Source organism: Hypanus sabinus, chromosome 7 (genome assembly GCF_030144855.1).
Source record: "Hypanus sabinus isolate sHypSab1 chromosome 7, sHypSab1.hap1, whole genome shotgun sequence".
Lineage (NCBI taxonomy): Eukaryota > Metazoa > Chordata > Chondrichthyes > Myliobatiformes > Dasyatidae > Hypanus > Hypanus sabinus.
Window position 1 is genome coordinate 54,225,409 of NC_082712.1, and position 17,502 is coordinate 54,242,910.

Genomic DNA, 17,502 nt, shown 5'->3' on the forward strand with positions numbered 1-17,502 from the left:
AAGAGAGCATGTGCAGGGTGGTAGGGGTCCCTGATGATGGATGCTGCTTTCCTGAGACAGCATTTCATATAGATGTGCTCAATGTTTGCGAGGGCTTTACCCGTGATGACTGCTTCTATTTCCTTCTGTAGGATTTTCAATTTAAGGGCTTTGGTATTACCATCCTAGGCTGTGTTGAGGCCAGTCAGTATAACTCTCCACTACACATCTATAGCAGCTTGTCAAAGTTTTAGATGTCATGCCGAATTTCTGCAAACTCCTGAGGAAGTAGCGGTGCTGCCGTGCTTTCTTCATAATTTCATTTACGTGCTGGGTCTATGACAGATCCTCTGAAATAATAACACCTAGGAATTTAAAATTGATAATACCTTCCACCTCTGATCATCCAATGAGGTCTGGTTTATGGACCTCTGGTTTCCTTCTCCTGAAATCTGTAATCAGCTCCTTGGTCTTGCTGACATTGAGTAACAGGCTATCGTTATGACACCACTCAGCCAGGTTTTCGATCTCACTTCCATATGCTAATTTATCGCCAACTTTGATTCAGCCTACAACAGTGGTGTTATCAGCAAACTTGAATATGGCATTGGAATTGTGCTTAGCCACATAGTCATAAGTGTAAAGCAAGTAGAGCAGGAGAATAATCACACACAGCCTTGTGGTTCACTTGTGCTGATGGAGATCGCGGAGGAGATGACGTTGCCAATCCAAACTGACTGGGGTTTGCAAGTGAAGAAATCCAGGATCCAATTGCACAAGAAGGTATTGAGCCCAAGGTCGGAGCTTATTGACTCATTTCAAAGGGATGATGATATTGAATGCTGAGCTGTAGCTGATAAAAAGCATCCTCAATTTTGTTCTGCAGCGACTGCATATTTGCCAACAAGGTGCTGGGTAGAGGAGGACTCATCTATCTGTGTTTCAGTCCGCACATACAGACACACTGGAGGAACTCAGCAGGTTGGGCAGAATCCATGGAAACGAGCAGTCAACGTTTCAGGCCGAGACCTTTTGTCAGGACTGAAGAAGGAGGCGGCAGGGACCCTTTAAAGAAGGTGGGGGAAGGGGGGAAGGTGCCAGGTGAAAAACCAATAAGAGGAAAGATGAAGGGGTGGGGGAGGGGAAGCAGGGAGGGGATAGGCAGGGAAGGTGAAGAAGGAATGTAAGGGGAAAGCACTATGGGTAGTAGAAGAAGGCAGATCATGAGAGGGGTGTTAGGCAGCTGGAAGAGAAGGCAGAGTGAAACTGGGATGGGGGAAGGGGGAGAGAGGGAATTACCGGAAGTTAGAGAATTCGATGTTCATACCAAGGGGCTGGAGACTACCCAGGCGGTATATGAGGTGTTGCTCCTCCAAACTGAGTTTGGCCTCATCATGGCAGTAGAGGAGGCCATGTATGTTTCATTCTGGCTTGTAGTACCTCATCAAAGCTTCACTTCCAGGCGTGGCGATGAAACTTTCTCCTCTTAAAGTTACTGTACCTGACTGGTCCACCAAGCCCTTCAAAGAATAGTGAGATATGAAGATCATTAAGTTGATTTAAAAACACATTGCTTAGATGCAGTGAGAGTAATTCAAAAGGGGTATATCTAAAAGTATATCTGCAGCCCACAGAATGTTGTCGATGACCACCAGTGCCATCATATACCAATGCCCTTGAATGGAAAATCCTACAAAAAGTCTTGGATACAGCCCAGCCCATCACAGGTAAAACCCTCCCAAATACTGAGCACATCTACATGAAAGAGCCTTAGGACTCTTCCTGTAGTTTTTTGCAAATAAAACTGCATGAGGTATTTAATGTTTAAGAAAAACCATTACAACTCATTTATTGTAATGAAAACACCAAACACAAAACAATACAGGTACTTCACATAATTACATCATCAAGTCAGACCAGCCTCTTAAAGTGAACCCCAACTCAATGTCTGTGTTGTGAATTATGTATGTTTCCACCAATTGCCTTACTCTACTCTCAGAATTCACTATACTGGCATTGTGAGTCTGTCTGGAGCTTGGATAATCCACCTGGCTCGGATCCTATTTACCATAGGTGGAAGAATAGCAGGTACCTATGGTTATCCAGAGGTGTGTTGACATGCTCATGGTTATGTCATGATGACAGGGGCATGGTAGCAGAATCCTCCAAATCTTGGTGGGCCGGTTTAAGGTGATCTACTGGAACATATTCAGGTTTACCCCGATATGTATGATAAAGGTTTTTTCTTTCCATTCTGAAACACAGAACAGGCCACCGTATGCGGGCTTAAGGGGATGTTAATTTGCATCACGGCCGACGAAAACAGACAATGCAGAATGTAGGTCGATAAGAACCAAGAGAGTGTACGTCATGATGAAAGGTGTAAAGAAATTGAATTTACTGAAGGTGGAACACTGTTTAGAGGCCGGCAGTTGTGGTGTCAGGAATAAAACACCTGACACTCATAAAGGCTGCCCATATATCAACTCAGCCGCGGACAGCTGCACGTCCACTTTTGGAGCTGTTCCGAGCCCCAGCTGGACCATAGGAGATGATCATGCTAACACTCATCCAGCAGGAAGGCCCTCGGAGACGTCCTTAAGGAGCGGTGAAACCACTCGCACAGGCCATTGGACTGTGGGTGGTAAGCCATCGCTGCCCAGAGGTTTGATATGAATTGGGGACTGCGGTCAAAGAAAATATCAAATAGGCTGCCAAACTGAGCAACCCAGTGCTGACCAACACCTGAGCCACGTCTGCAGCTGTCATCGATGCTGGAAGGATGAAGACTGGTAAGACATGGTAAGGAGGTGCTCGGGTGGTGGGGGGTGGGGTGTAGAGGAGAACCAACAATGTCTACACTGACATGGTCAAACTGTCGCTCAGGGAACTCCAACAGTAACAATGGCACCTGGACATGACGGCTAATTTTCACCTGCTGGCACTCCACACAGGCAGCGCTCCAATCACACACGTCCTTTCTAAAACCATGCCGCATAAACTTTAGTGCAACTAGATTCTGTGAGGCCTTCCAGCCTGGATGCAAGAGGCCACGTTTAGAGATAAAAACTGTCTGACTCCAGTTTGCAGGCACTTTGGGGAAAGGGCAACCAGTTGAAACATCACACAGGAGAGAAGCCATAGCTTTCCCCAACTTAATGTCAGCCAGCCGCAGGCCCATGACTGCTGTTTGGTAAACCTGGGCCTCTAGGTCAGTAGCTTGGTCAGCAGCCATGCCGGTATAGTCAACCCCAATGTGTATGGCTTCAACAGCCGGCTGTGAGGGGAAATCAGTAGCGTCATTATTTTTCCCCTGATATATATACACATCAGTTGTGAACTCAGATATGTAAGCTAAGTGGTGTTGCTGCCATGCAGACCAAACGTCTGATTTTTTTGGCCATTGTGTACATGAGGGGTCTGTGGTCAACGAATGCTGTGAAATGGCAACCTACAAGAAGAAAAGAAAAAAGGCAAACACTGAGATAGAGACCAAGAAGCTCACAGTTGAACGCGCTTTGAGGTGATGGAGTTACTGACTGAAGGTGAACTGCTGCCACGCGCCTCCAACCAACTGTTCACGCACAGCATGAAGCATGAGCAGTAATAGGTGCATTGGGGAATGGGTATGCCAGTAGGGCTGCATTGGAAAGAGTTTGGTTGGTATCATCAAATGCCCTGGTCATGTCCGCTGACCAGGCAAGCACTTGATCAGGGGTATTGCATTTAAGTGTACTATACAAGGGAGCATAAGTTCAGCAGCTCACAGAATGAAGTGGTGTTAGAAATTCACCATACCTAAAAACTCCTGAGTTGTTAGTAGTGTGGGACGGTGGGGAATCCATAATAGTGGCTGCTTTTGATAGAAGATGTGAAACACCTGCAGAGAAGTGATGGCCGAGAAAGTCAATGGCTGACAACCCATACTGACATTTACTAGGGTTAAGTACTCGAAAAGAGTGCAGACACGAGATAAGTATTTGGATTTGGATACACTGGTGACAAGTACGTATGTAGTCCAGGTAAACTAAAAAAGAAAATATGTCTTTTAGAGACCATCAGCCATTGAAAAGCCTTTGCTGCATTTTTCAGTCCAAACGGCATGCACTGAAACTTAAAGAGGCCAAGTGGGGTTATCACAGCCATTTTAAAATAGTCCTCCGAGCACACAGGCACATTATGATACCCGCTCACTATACCGACTTCGGAAAAAATTAACTTTCCAGTTAAATGTGTTGAAAGATCTTTGAGGTATGGGACCATGTAACAATCAGGGTCAGTGGCCTCGTTAAGGTGTCGGTGATCACCAATGGTAATAGGGACCGTATTGAGAGATGAAGCCCAGGGTCAGTTCAACCGGGACGCAATGTCAATTCTTTCCAAGTTGGCAAACTCACGTTTGTCAGCTTTTCTATATCTGGTCTATAGGCAAGTGTGCATGGACTGATGGGTCACTTGTGGAAATGTGGTGCTCAACCCCATGTTTTGTGACTGTAGTGGAGAATGTGGGCTTGCTGAGATTTGTACAAATCAAGCATTTTGCTTCCAAAACTCTAAAAGTTGCAAACCGACTACATTGGCTGACAAGTTCAGTAACTCTCGAATTGCCCTAGAGCAGAGGTCGGCAACCTGCGGCTCCAGAGCCACATGCGGCTCTTTGATCTCTGTGATGCGGCTCCCCGTGGTTTGTTAGCTTTTGAAATGTAATTCGAAATTTGAAGATTATGGTGATCTTGTACAATCTGAAAACTTTGCGGAGACACCGTTTCCTGGCACATCCGAACTGGCTCACAATTAGCCAGCGTTCAGGCTAAGGGAGATAGCCTACGGGGGTTTGTGAGTACGTGTCTTTTGGAGCATCCGCGCCCACGGGGACGGGTTGAGGGAGGCTTTAAAGCAAGGCTGTTTAGTTCGAATAAAGTTACCTTTGACTGCAGTCTTTATTTTAGCGCTGCATGTAGCACACCGCTACAACGTGTTTTTTTTATCGCTATTAATATACATCACAACTGCCAATGCCTGACACCCGCCAGTGCGCGCATTCTTTTAATTCTTCGATCCAAGGTAGGCTAACTATGGAGTAACCTTCAACCCAACGTCTTTTTTTTCGGAGTTCAAAATGTTTTTGTTGCATGCAGAAATGTAATTTCGTTTTCTCTGCAGGAGTTCATCAATTTCATAAATGCAACACATTATAGTTTGTTTATACATAGCATAAAGGCAAATAAAAACCCGTTGTATGCAGTGTTATTTCACTTTGTGGCTCCCAGTGTTTTCTTTTCTGTGGGAAATGGGTCCATATTGGCTCTTTCAGTGGTAAACGTTGCCGACCCCTGCCCTAGAGCATTGGGGTCGCCAATGTAGTTTTTCACAAATAAAATGATGCGAGGCATTTTATTTTTAAGGAAAATCATAACAACTTAATTATTGTAATGTAAACACTAAACACAAAGTGCGATAACAGTACTTCACATAATCACATCATTACGTCAGACTAGTCTCTTTAAAGTGAACCCCAACTCAATGTTGGTGGTTGTGAATTATGTACATTTACACCAGTTACCTTACTCTACAACCCCACCAGGTTCAGGAACAGTTATTACTCCTCAGCCATCAGGCTCCTGAATCAGAGAGGGTAACTTCACTCAGCTTTACTTCCCCCATTACCAAACTGGACTCAACCTATGGACACAATTTCAAGGATTCTTCATCACATGTTCTCAATATTTATTGCAAATGAATTTATCATTATTGATCATTCTTGTTTCTTTCTTTATTTTTGTATATGCATAGCTTGTTGTCTTTTGCACATTGGTTGTCCACACTGTTGGTGTGGTCTTTCATTGATTCTATTATGGTTATTGGATTTATTGAGTGTGCTCACAAGAAAATAAATCTCAGGGTTATATATGGTGGTATATCTGTCCTTTCATTATAAATTCCCTTTGGACCTTGAACTTTGAACACCTTCCAAGAATTCTACCACTCCACTGCACTCTAAGAGTAATTTACTCCAAAATTCAAAGTAAATTGATAGTGGATTCCGTTTAATTGGGTCTTAAGTTATCAGAGCGGCTGCTTATTTGGAACACCTCTTAAAGAATAAAAACTAATGGAGAAAGTAGCCAGGATTCCCTCCATTTATTTGGGACACTACGCCACTTAATTGGGACAGGAGACTGTTGCCAATCCATTACTTGTTGGCATCAGTTGAGTGGCCACTGGTACTACACTGAGTTTAGAATGAATAGTTTTTAAATAGCCTCAGTTGGGTATGCTTGTGTTCAAAAAGCAGTGATTTTTGTCACTGATAGTTGGTGAAAAATAAGCAGGAAGAAAATTTGGACACCAGGCCTTTATAAACAACGTACTCCAGGATGCTCTCCATAAGTATGCCTTCATCTACTAGGATGATATCCTAATCTTCTTGAAATCCATGGAGGAGCATGTTGCTCATGTCAGAGAAATCTTAAAGAAGCTTCTAGATCATGGATTTAATGTTAAGCTGAAGAAATCTGATTTACCTGAAATCACCGTTCATTTTTGGGTTTTATCATTTCTAATGGCAATCTCAGGGTGGACCCTACCAAGACACAGGCAGTCGGGGATTAGCCACAATCATCCAACATGAAACAAGTCCAACAATCCCTGGGATTTTCCAACTTTTACAGAATGTTAATCAGGAACTCCAGCTTAGCGGAAGCTCCAATGACAACACTAAGAGATCCATGGACTCTTTTGTTTGGACGACTGAAGTAGAGGCTACTTTTGCAGAGTTCAAACAGCAGTTAATTACAGCTCCCATTTGAATTTCATCTAAACCGGACCTTCCCTTCATTATGGAGGTGGACACCTTGGTCACTGGAGTGGGTCCAGTGTTGCCACAACAGACACCTTTGGATAATAAACTGCACCTGTGTGTGATCTTCTCTAGGCGGCTATCCCCAGCAGAGACGAACTACGAAATTGGAAATAAAGAGCCGCTCGCAATCAAGTTGGCTTTGGAGGAATGGTGTCACTGACTGGAGGGGGACAAGGTCTCTTTTACTGTATGGACAACCACCAGAACTTGGATTATATTCAAGAGGCCAAATAGCCGAGTTCCGGGCAGGCCAGGAGGTCTCATTTCATTTACCGCTTCAATTTTGTTCTGACCTATCAACCAAGGTCAAAGATTTAAAAACTGGATGCTTTGTCTCATCAGTTTAATGAACCCAAAATATAGGAGCAGCTTATTACAATTTTGCCCCAAGCTAATGTGATAACACCAAGTCCTTGGGTAATCAACACACTTGTTTACAAGGGGAGATTCCCAAGAACAGCTCTCTGGGTTGTCTGTTCATCCCAAGTTCCGTCTGGTCTCAGGTATCTCAATGAAGACATGCATCAAGAATGACTGCTCATTCAGGGGTTGCCAGACCTTTGATTTCAGTAAGAGAAGATACTGGTGGCCTGGAATTGCCAAAGATGTTCGACAATATGTGCAGGCATGTGAAGTGTGCTTCCGGAACAAGGAGCCCTGCACCCAATCTCAAGGCTCCTTCTGTCACGGTCCCAACCGTTAATTCCTCATTTCCTGCTCATTCCATTTTCCCCATGTTCTCCCAGGCTCCTTGATTGCGGCACCTGATTCTCATCTAAAACCTGTAGGATAAAAACCCTGGCTTTGCATCCACTCATCACCAGATCGTTGTTTCATCCAGTGTAGTAATTTGGAACCATTTTGCTCACTGTGGTTTCAAGCTTGGAGAAGCCATTAGCTACTGGGAGTTAAAATGAAATGATTTCGCTACTTCAACTGTTCTGACACCTTCACTGAACTATGTGTTGGAAATTCTTCTGTTCTTCTTTTAGGAAATACAAACATACAAACAATTTGAATGTATTTAAAACCGGCTTGAATGTGACATTGAAAATAAAGGTTTGGAGGATGCAATTGTCAGAAACATTAAAATCATTAAAAGAGATGGTCGTTGACTTCAAGAGGGCACGGAGCGACCACTCTCAACTGAACATTGATGGCTCCTCCGTTGACATCGTTAAAATTTCTTGGTGTTCACCTGGCGGAGAATCTCACCTGGTTCCTTAACACCACCTCCATAACAAAGAAAGCCCAGCAAAGTCTCTACTTTCTGTGAAGGCTGAGGAAAGACCATCTCCCTCCCCCCATCCTCATCACATTCTACAGGGGTTGTATTGAGAGCATCCTGAGCAGCTGCATCATTGCCTGGTTCAGAAATTGCACCATCTCAGATCGCAGGACCCTACAGCGGATAGTGACATCAGCTGAGAAGATCATCAGGGTCTCTCTTCCCACCATTACAGATGTCTACACCACACGTTGCATCCACAAAGCAAACAGCATTATGAAGGACCCCACGCACTACTCATACAAACTCTTCTCCCTCCTGCTGTCTGGGAAAAGGCACCAAAGCACTCGAGCTCTCACGACCAGACTTTGTAACAGTTTCTTCCCCCAAGCCATCAGACTCCTCAATACCCAGAGTCTGGACTGACACCAACTTATTGCGCTCTACTGTGCCTATAATCTTGTTTATTATTTATTGTAATGCCTGCACTGTTTTGTGCACTTTACGCAGTCCTGGGTAGGCCTGTAGTCTTGTGTAGTTTTTGTGTTGTTTTACGTAGTTCAGTGCAGTTTTTGTATTGTTCCATGCGGCACCATGGTCCTGAAAAAATGTTGTCTCATTTTTACTGTGTACTGCACCAGCAGTTATGGTCGAAATGACAATAAAATTGACTTGACTTGATTATCTGCACTTGATTTGATTATTATGTCAATTAAATTAACATGGCAGTGCACACTGGATGAATTCCTCTGTCTATAATTAATACAAACTAATACAGTTTTATAGTACCATAGTAGTAGCATTGAGAATGTTCTAATTTGTATTTCATTTAAATATGTAATTTTTTACTAGGTTAAATGGTAGTTCGTCTTTTTTTATACCTATTTAATCATTTCCATGGAATTCCAACAGATTGGGGCTGCCACTTAATTAGGCCAAAATATACTGGATTCCTATATGTCCCAAATAATCAGAATCCACTGTATTATCAAAGTATGTAAATGTCCCTATATACTGCCCTGGGATTCCTGAGGTGATTTTGTTGCAGGTATTCACAGTGGAACAAAGAAATACAATGAAATCAATGTAAAACTACACAAAGACTGACAAACAACCAATGTGCAAAAGAAGACAAAGTGCAAATAATAAATAATAAATTAAGAGAGGAAAGATAGATAGATTGATAAAGAAATACATACATACCTACATACATACATACATACATACATACTGAGAGCATGTATTGAAGAGCTCTAAAAATGTAGTTCACAGTGGACAATTAACCAAACAACCTGCACGAGGTTCAGATGTGGAAGGAAATGTCTGAAACCAGAGAACCCAGAGGAAACTCACAGGGTTACAGAGGCCATGTGCAAACTTCATATCGAGGGTGCCCAAGGTCAGAATTGAACTCTGGATGCTAGAGCTGTGAGACAGCATCACCACTAGCTGAACCACTGTGCCATCTTGTGTTTAAAAATGTTCATGACTTCCTTGCTCTTGCACTCTGTATTACTTTATTTATAAAGCCTTTTACTTTTTGCACATTATCTTGACCATTTCTGCCACCTTCACTGGACTAGGCATCAGAAATCCCTCTGTTCTTCCACCCCTCTTACAACTGTGCTCGCTAGGTCAGACACTAAACCACCTGTCACCTATACTCCTATTCCACCAGCCTATCTCTATCTACCTGAAGGCTACTACTACCTTCCTCATGATTCATACACCTCCAGATACCGAGTTCATCTACAAATTTAGAAATTGTGCCCTGTACATCCAAATTAAATCATTTATATATAATAAGAAAACTAATGGTCCCTGAGTGACTCCACTCTAAAATTCATAATAATCTTTTATAACATACTTTACTCTGTTTGCTGGCACAACTAACTTTCTATACATGCCAATATGAACTATTTTATTCAGTTCGGATGATAATACCTAGCACCTTGCCAAATCAACCATAGTGACAGGTGAGGGCTGGAGGATTGGAGGATAGCTAATGTTGTTCCTCTGTTTAAGAAAAGCTCTGTAAATAAATCAGGAAATTGTAGGCTAGCGAGCCTGATATCAGTAATGGTAAAGTTATTGGAAGGTATTCTAAGGAACCAATATATGAATATTTAGATAGACAAGGACTGATTAGGGATAGTCATCATGGCTTTGTGCATGGTGGGTCTTGTCTACCCAATCTTATGGTGTTTTTTGAGGAAATTAGCAGGAAAGTCGATGAAGGCAAGGCAGTGAATGTTGTCTACATGGACTTCAGCAAAGCACTTGGCAAGGTCACATGTGGGAGGTTGGTCAGGAAGGTTCAGTTGCTTGGCAATCAAGTTGAGGTAATAACTTGAGTTAGAATTGTGTTACGTATCTGTGGGTATCTGGTACTTGCCACGTGACAGTGGTGTAACTGAGGCTATGCAGGGAATGAGGTAATGGTCTTGTGACGGGGGAGTGACATCATGTTCCAGCCAGTGAGAGGTCATGTGATAGTTTTTTTCAACAGGGTTTAAAGGAGAACCACATCCCGTGACGTGGGTAGTTCGTGGTTGAATTCGCCACTGACTCCATGTTGCTGCGTATTCCAATGTTATGATGCAGTTTCATTTAAAAGTGGAGTTTTACTCTCTTCCTTAAGTCAAAGGTTATTGCTGGCAGTTTTGCTACTATACTGCCAGTTAAAATCAAATTGGAGAGTGAAGATTCATCGAGATTCAAGAAGATCGAAGAAAGTTGATGTCGGCTGTGAAGCAGGTTCGACTTTTATTTAACCGCTGCACAAGGAATTAGTAACCTGTGTCCATGTTAACTCTTGGTTTGCCAAAAAAGAGCAGAAAGAGTTGGGTACAGAGTTTCACCAAGGAAAGATCTGTGCCTTTAAGCCATTTCACTTTCTTCAATCGTAAACCCCTCGGCAAAGCGTACTTCGGCTGGGATCAGCAGTAACATCATGAAAGGATTTAATTCAAGGAAGGTCTCTCCATTAACTGACTGTAAAGTACTTTGGACTTTCACATTACTATTTCTAAGATCTGTTCAAGCTGCCGTATCACGGCTGACTTCCAGTTAAGTTATTTGTTTGTTTACTTTGGGTTTATTTTTTTTGGCAGTGTTTAATAAATGTTTTATTTGTTATTAAAAAAAACCTGTCTCAATTATATATTCATTGTTGCTGGACCGTAACGATTGGCCTTGTTGGAGAAGTCAGATAGTGGTAGTAGATGGTTGTCTCTCTGACTGAAGGCCTGTGACTACTGGAGTGCATCAGGGATTAGTGCTGTGTTCATTGTTGTTTGTCATCTATATCAATAACCTGGATGAAAATGTATTAACTGGATCAAAAAATTTGTAAGTGACTCCAAGATAGGGAGCGTAGTGACAGCGAGGAAGACTATCCGAGCTTGTAGCAGGATCTGGAATAGCAAGGAAAATAGGCTGAACAATGGCAGATAAAATTTAATGTGAAGTGTTGCATTTTGGAAGAACCAACCAGAGTAGGTCTTAATCAGAGAACAGCAGGGCACTGAGGAGTGTGGTAGAACAAGAGATCTAAGAAAACAGGTCCAAAAAGTAGTGGTGCAGGTAGGTAGAGTCATAAAGAAAGCTTTTGGCGCAGTGGTCTTCGTAAATCAAAATAGTGAGTACAGGAGATGGGATGTTATGTTGAAGTTGTATAAAATGGTGCTAATGCCAAATTTGGAGTATTGTGTGCATTTTTAGTCAGCAAACTATGGGAAAGGTGTAAATAAGGTCAAAAGAGTACACAGAAATTTTGCAAGCATTTTGTCAGGTCTGGAGGACCTGAATTGTAGGGAAAGATTGAATAGGTTAGGGCTTTATTCCTTGGAACACAGAAGAGTGAGGGGAGATCTGACAGTTGTATACAAAATTATGAGAAATATGGACAGGGTGAATTCAAACAGGCTTTTTCCACTGAGGTTGGCTGGTGCTAGAATTAAAGGTCATGGGTCAAGGTGAAAGATGAAATATTTAAGGGGAACACAAAGGGAAATCTCTTCACTCTGTGGGTCGTAAGAATGAGGACTAAGCTGCCAATCCAAGTGGTGCAGGACTGCAGAGGTTCAAGAAGGTAGCTCACTACCAGTCTTCTCAGTGGCAACCTGTAATAGGCAAGGAAATACTTTCTCAGTTTGTGAAGACCAAATTCAATAGAAACACTAGTTGAATAAAAGGAATCTCAGCAATCACAGTGACCTGTTAAAGAGTAGATTACTCCACTGCAGAAATGTGTAGAGTTGAATCTAATTCAACATCTCAAGCCCATCTGTTATTCAATGATCCAACATTTTTCATGCTCACTTTCCTCTCTACCCCCAGGATCATCCCGATGAACCTTCCTTGAAATAATGTCTTTCTTTAATTGGGCAGTCAAAATAGTTCACAATACTCTGAATGTGGTCTCTCTAGTGCCTTGAGGAAAATCAGTAAAACTTCCCAACTTTTACACTACAACCTCTTGAAATAAAAGCTAACCTTCCATTAACTTTCTGTATCACCCACTGCACTTGTGTGCTGTTTTCTATGTTCATGCACAATAACCTTTAATCCCCTAGGCTTCACTTCTTTCAACTTTTCTCCATTTAAATAATATTTCATTCTTTAGTTCCTCCTCTCAATATCAATAATTTCTTTTTTTCCACAGTAATCTTCATCTGTCAAACTCACCTTACCTGACTGTGCTAAACACGATGCCAATTTAAACTAAACCTCTACTGCCTATACATTATCCATATAAAGCCTCTTAAATGTGACCAACGTATCTGCTTGAACCGCAACCTCTAGCACCACACTTTTGCACCTACTTTTCTCTCTCTATCAAAATGTGCCCCACATATCTCCTTTAAACCATCCTTCTCTTGCATTAAAGCTATGCCCCCTAGTATTTGACATTTCTACCCTAGGAGAGAGGTTCTGAGTGCCTACCCCATCTATGCCTCTCAAAATTATATTAACATCTATCAGGTCTCCCATCAGCTTCTGACACTCCAGAGAAAACAACCAAAATTTGTCCAACCTCTGCTTATACTCCCTAATCCAGGCAGCGTGCTGGTAAACATTTCCAAAGTCTCAAGATCCTTCCTGTATTGTGCTGACCAGAGCGGCACACAGTATTCTAAATAAACTTCTAACTAAGATTTTATATAGCTTTAGGTAAGCAATGAAACTAATAGATTATACTTTCTAACAGCACCATTCAGCACAGTTAGAAAAAGATAAAGGTAAATACCTTAATGCTGTCATGGTAAATTCAATTTGACCACATAAATGATCTTTTCTTTGTTTGGGCCCATATCACTCCCTTTTTGCTTAGCATTGATGGTGTCTTCCCATACATTGCCATTTTCTGCAAAATATATTTTGTAAAATGGCTGGCCAATTTCACAAAACTCTTTGAAATTTCTTTTTTTCTCAATCTAATTAATCTCAGCATTATGTGAGAGAACATTGCATGGAAGCTTTAAAGAGTCTCATGGTGTCCTACAGTGGAGTTTTAGGTTACGTGGCTATGGACAACTAATAGCAGCTGTCTGGTGTCTGTATTAATATTTCATTCATTTCAGAAAATGAAGCTAGGCTTTCAGAACTGGCAACACCAGAAGTACTGAGATTGTTTAATGAATTGGAACTTTATTTCAGAAAAAAAGCCTGTCATCTAATTAACTAGATTTGAAATAAGTCAAACAATGAAACTTATTAATGCCTCTAGAAATCAGTCAAGTGAAGCAGTTTATAGCCTAAACATATATTAGTTACAAGGTGCTGTCTCTGGTACGTTCCCAGGACTGAAGCTAAAACAGCTATGAGACTGGAACTCTGGACAAAGCAATCCTTCTCTGCAATTCATAAAGCTCCTGGATTTGTTTTTAAGTTACCATAGAAATTCGAAAGACTCACTATACATTCTGGCTGTTACAGAAACATTGCTGTCCCACCATTCCTAGCTATCTACCTACCTAAGGGCTTAATATTATCTTCAATATTGTCATACAGGACTTCTAATGTATCTGATATGATAATAGCCATAATACTAATAACATTCACAAGATTAGGCAAAGGTATTATTTAGCATATAGCTATATTTAAAGGCAATTTCCATTTTATATCATTAACTAAGGGGTCTATGGACCCTAGGTAGGGAACTCCTGCTCTAGGTGGATGTGACCTCCTGAGGCATTTTCTCCAGTCTATTCCCTGACTGCTGGCCTGTTCTGCCTCCCTCACCACCAAAACTCATATTTGCATTTGATCCCAAAAAGAAGGTTCCCTGGTGCATTCATCTTGGTTTGAGTAATGGACTTGAATCATCTCCAAGAGTTTCAGACCTTGCCACATCTCTTGCCATAGACATTTGTAATATACAAGGATCACAAAAAGCACTATACAGTTGTAGAGGTCTAACAACTGCTGGAAGAAATCAACCAGCAACTCATCTATAGGTAATGGACAGCAGAGGTAATGGGACAGTTTCACTATTATGTTGAGAAACTAACATGATACAGAATCAAAATGAGAATCAAATTTATGATCACAGACATATAATGTGAAGTTTTCTGTTTTGCAGCAGCAGCAGCACAGTGCAGACTAACTTGCTAAAAGAATTAGTGCAAAAAAGGAATCGTGAGTCAGTGTCCATGGATGTTCATAAATCTGATGGCAGAGAGGAAGAAGCTGTTCCTGAATCACTGAACATGGGTCTTCAGGTTTTGTTTCTCCTCCACGAGGGTAGTAGTAAGAAGAGGGTGTGACCCAGATAGTGATATTTAAAATGCTGGCTTCTAAAAAGCCCAGGTTGCTTCATATTTGAAGTCATGGCCTACTTCCTTCTAGTAAATGTTCTGCAGCCTCTTTACCACAACATGTTGTGCTGGGGTTGTAGTCTATGTTGATGATGTAACTGATTTATTATCATTAGGAGAGGTCCAAGACATTGTTATATACAAGCAAATAAATGCTAGAAAGCGAGGGGAGGGGTTTACTTTCTTTTCATCTGTCAGAATATTTCAGTCGAGAGTTGACTGCATCTCCCAAACTCCCAAACTCATTCACTATAGGAAGATAGTAGAAAATTTGCAAGGGTGAAGAATGTAACATTATTTAGGGATAATAACAAGGCTAACCTTGAGTTTATTCCCTTTCACAAGTCAAGAGACTACTTTAAATTATTGATATAATGTGATTGCTATAAAAAATCAGTGTTTATATATATATAATGAACCTGACTTTTTAAAAATTTCATATTACAAAATCAAACTAGTCAACCGTTGTGACTTCCAGACTATTTAATAAGGCATTGTTATAAAGTTCCAAATAAGTGCACTACTATATCATGTAATATAAATCTGTCACAAAAGTAAACACCCACACAGAAAAGGACAGCTGTAAAATTTATCAGGGTATTATATGTTGAAAGATAAATGGCTTGGGAGGAATAACAGATGTGCGTGCAGGTAGCAATGGTTTTGTACGGGTTACTGCTTGCCCACATGCAGACCCCAGACGTGACTATAATTCACTCTTTGTTAAACTACCCAATGTAAATTCTATTTCTGTCCAGTCATCACAAATGGAGACTAGATAATGCCATGACCTAATAGCTGCCTTGTGCATGTCCTGGAAAATGGAGTGTATATGCATACAGTATTTAGAGAATAATGGCTGGATGCACATGGTTAGGTTATCTGAGTAGATATCCCTTGTATAAAAGCTTACACACCAGGAATGATATGCACGTTGATTTTAATTGTCAGTTTGTCACCTAGCATCAAACTCCACAGCCTCCAGGCATCCAATATCAAATTGTCCTCTTTACATCTTCTTTACACTGCTCATAAACTTCCAACCCCAAAGTCTTTGATATCTTCAAAGCTTTCAGGCCCTCCATGGTCCACAAGTTGCAAACCTTCAAAATATGGTCTTGTGTTAGAAGTTATAACCAAAATTTTAGGAGTGTATTTTAAAGACGAGATTTGATTCAAGAAGTGAATTCCAGAGACTATTGCTTCAATAGCAGAAGACCTGACATCATTTCTGGGATTAAAAAACATAGACTTGCACAATGCTCATGAGCTGAAGGGGACAGAGCTTTCAGAGCATTGTGAAAGATATTTGAGATGAGGAATGGTGGACCCATGAAAGGCATTTGCAGTTAAGGGAGGTTGGACAAGCCTTTGAGGCAGAAACGAGTAGATGATTGTTGCTGAGATTTAGATGAAGAAAGGTGTATCGGTGGAACAGGACTGGCTATATCAACTGATTTGGACAAAGGGCAGAGTGGTGAAATGTTCAGAACTGCACTACTAGCAGTCAGCATGGACTTGATAGGCTGAACAGGCTTATACCTTATTATCTAATGAGCATTTTCCACCATCTTCCGTAATTAACTGGTGCATCATTCAGTGACTACACTTGTAAAGTAAAAAACAAGAATGTCATTCATTTGGGTGAAGCTCCAATCATAGAGTCAAGTTGGGGCAGCACAGTAGTTCCAGCTGTAAGATTCAACTGTAAGGTTCAGTTCCCATTGCTGTCAGTAAGGAATTTGTGTGTTCTCCCCATTACCTCACAGGTTTCCTCCAGGTGCTCCAGTTTCCTTTCATATTCTGGAAAGTTAGGGTCAGGGTTAGTAAATTGTGCTATGTTGGTGCCTGAAGCATGGCGACACTTGCTCGTCCATGCATATCCTCATGCAAACAACACTGTCTCAACGTACAGTTCATGTGACAAATAAAGGCAGTTTATGTAATATTTTATCTTCATAACTTCTTGACTGTATTTAGTGTTTTGAATGACTTACCTGGTGCTACAAATGAGGCAAATAAGCCAAATATTCTACATTTCACAAGCAACTTCTGAGGCACTGGAGTAATTCAACACCTGGTTAACATTGTTATTTCTGTTTAACATTTCTGTTGTGGAGAATGGGTAATGACGTCACCTTTGCTCAGTAGAGATGGTTGTGGTTGGGTACTTGCCACTTGAAATATCAAGCTTACATAGTGTTAATGAGTTGCCTTGTTCAGGGGACCACTCCCTCCATTAAAGATCTATCCTGAGTTTAATGGATTAGTATTGGTAAGTGACCATCTGACCTGTAACATGTTCCATGATGTCCATAGAAGTTCTCTTTTTCCTATTAGAACAAATTCTGCCTAATTTTCATGTTATGGGAAGTACCAGATGATTTAAGGTTTCTCAAGAATAATGCCATATCACATCCCAACAGTTGTTCATTTCCCTCTACAGACATTGCTTATCCTATTAAATTCCTCCAGTAGCTTGTTCCTTTTTGTTCCAGATCCCAGCAGTATTTACATTCTCTTGTCTCCACAAGTACCTCTGAAATGAAGGTTAAAAAAAATTAAATCTACAGTATAATAGGTATAATCTATTTCATGAATTGAACTCAAAA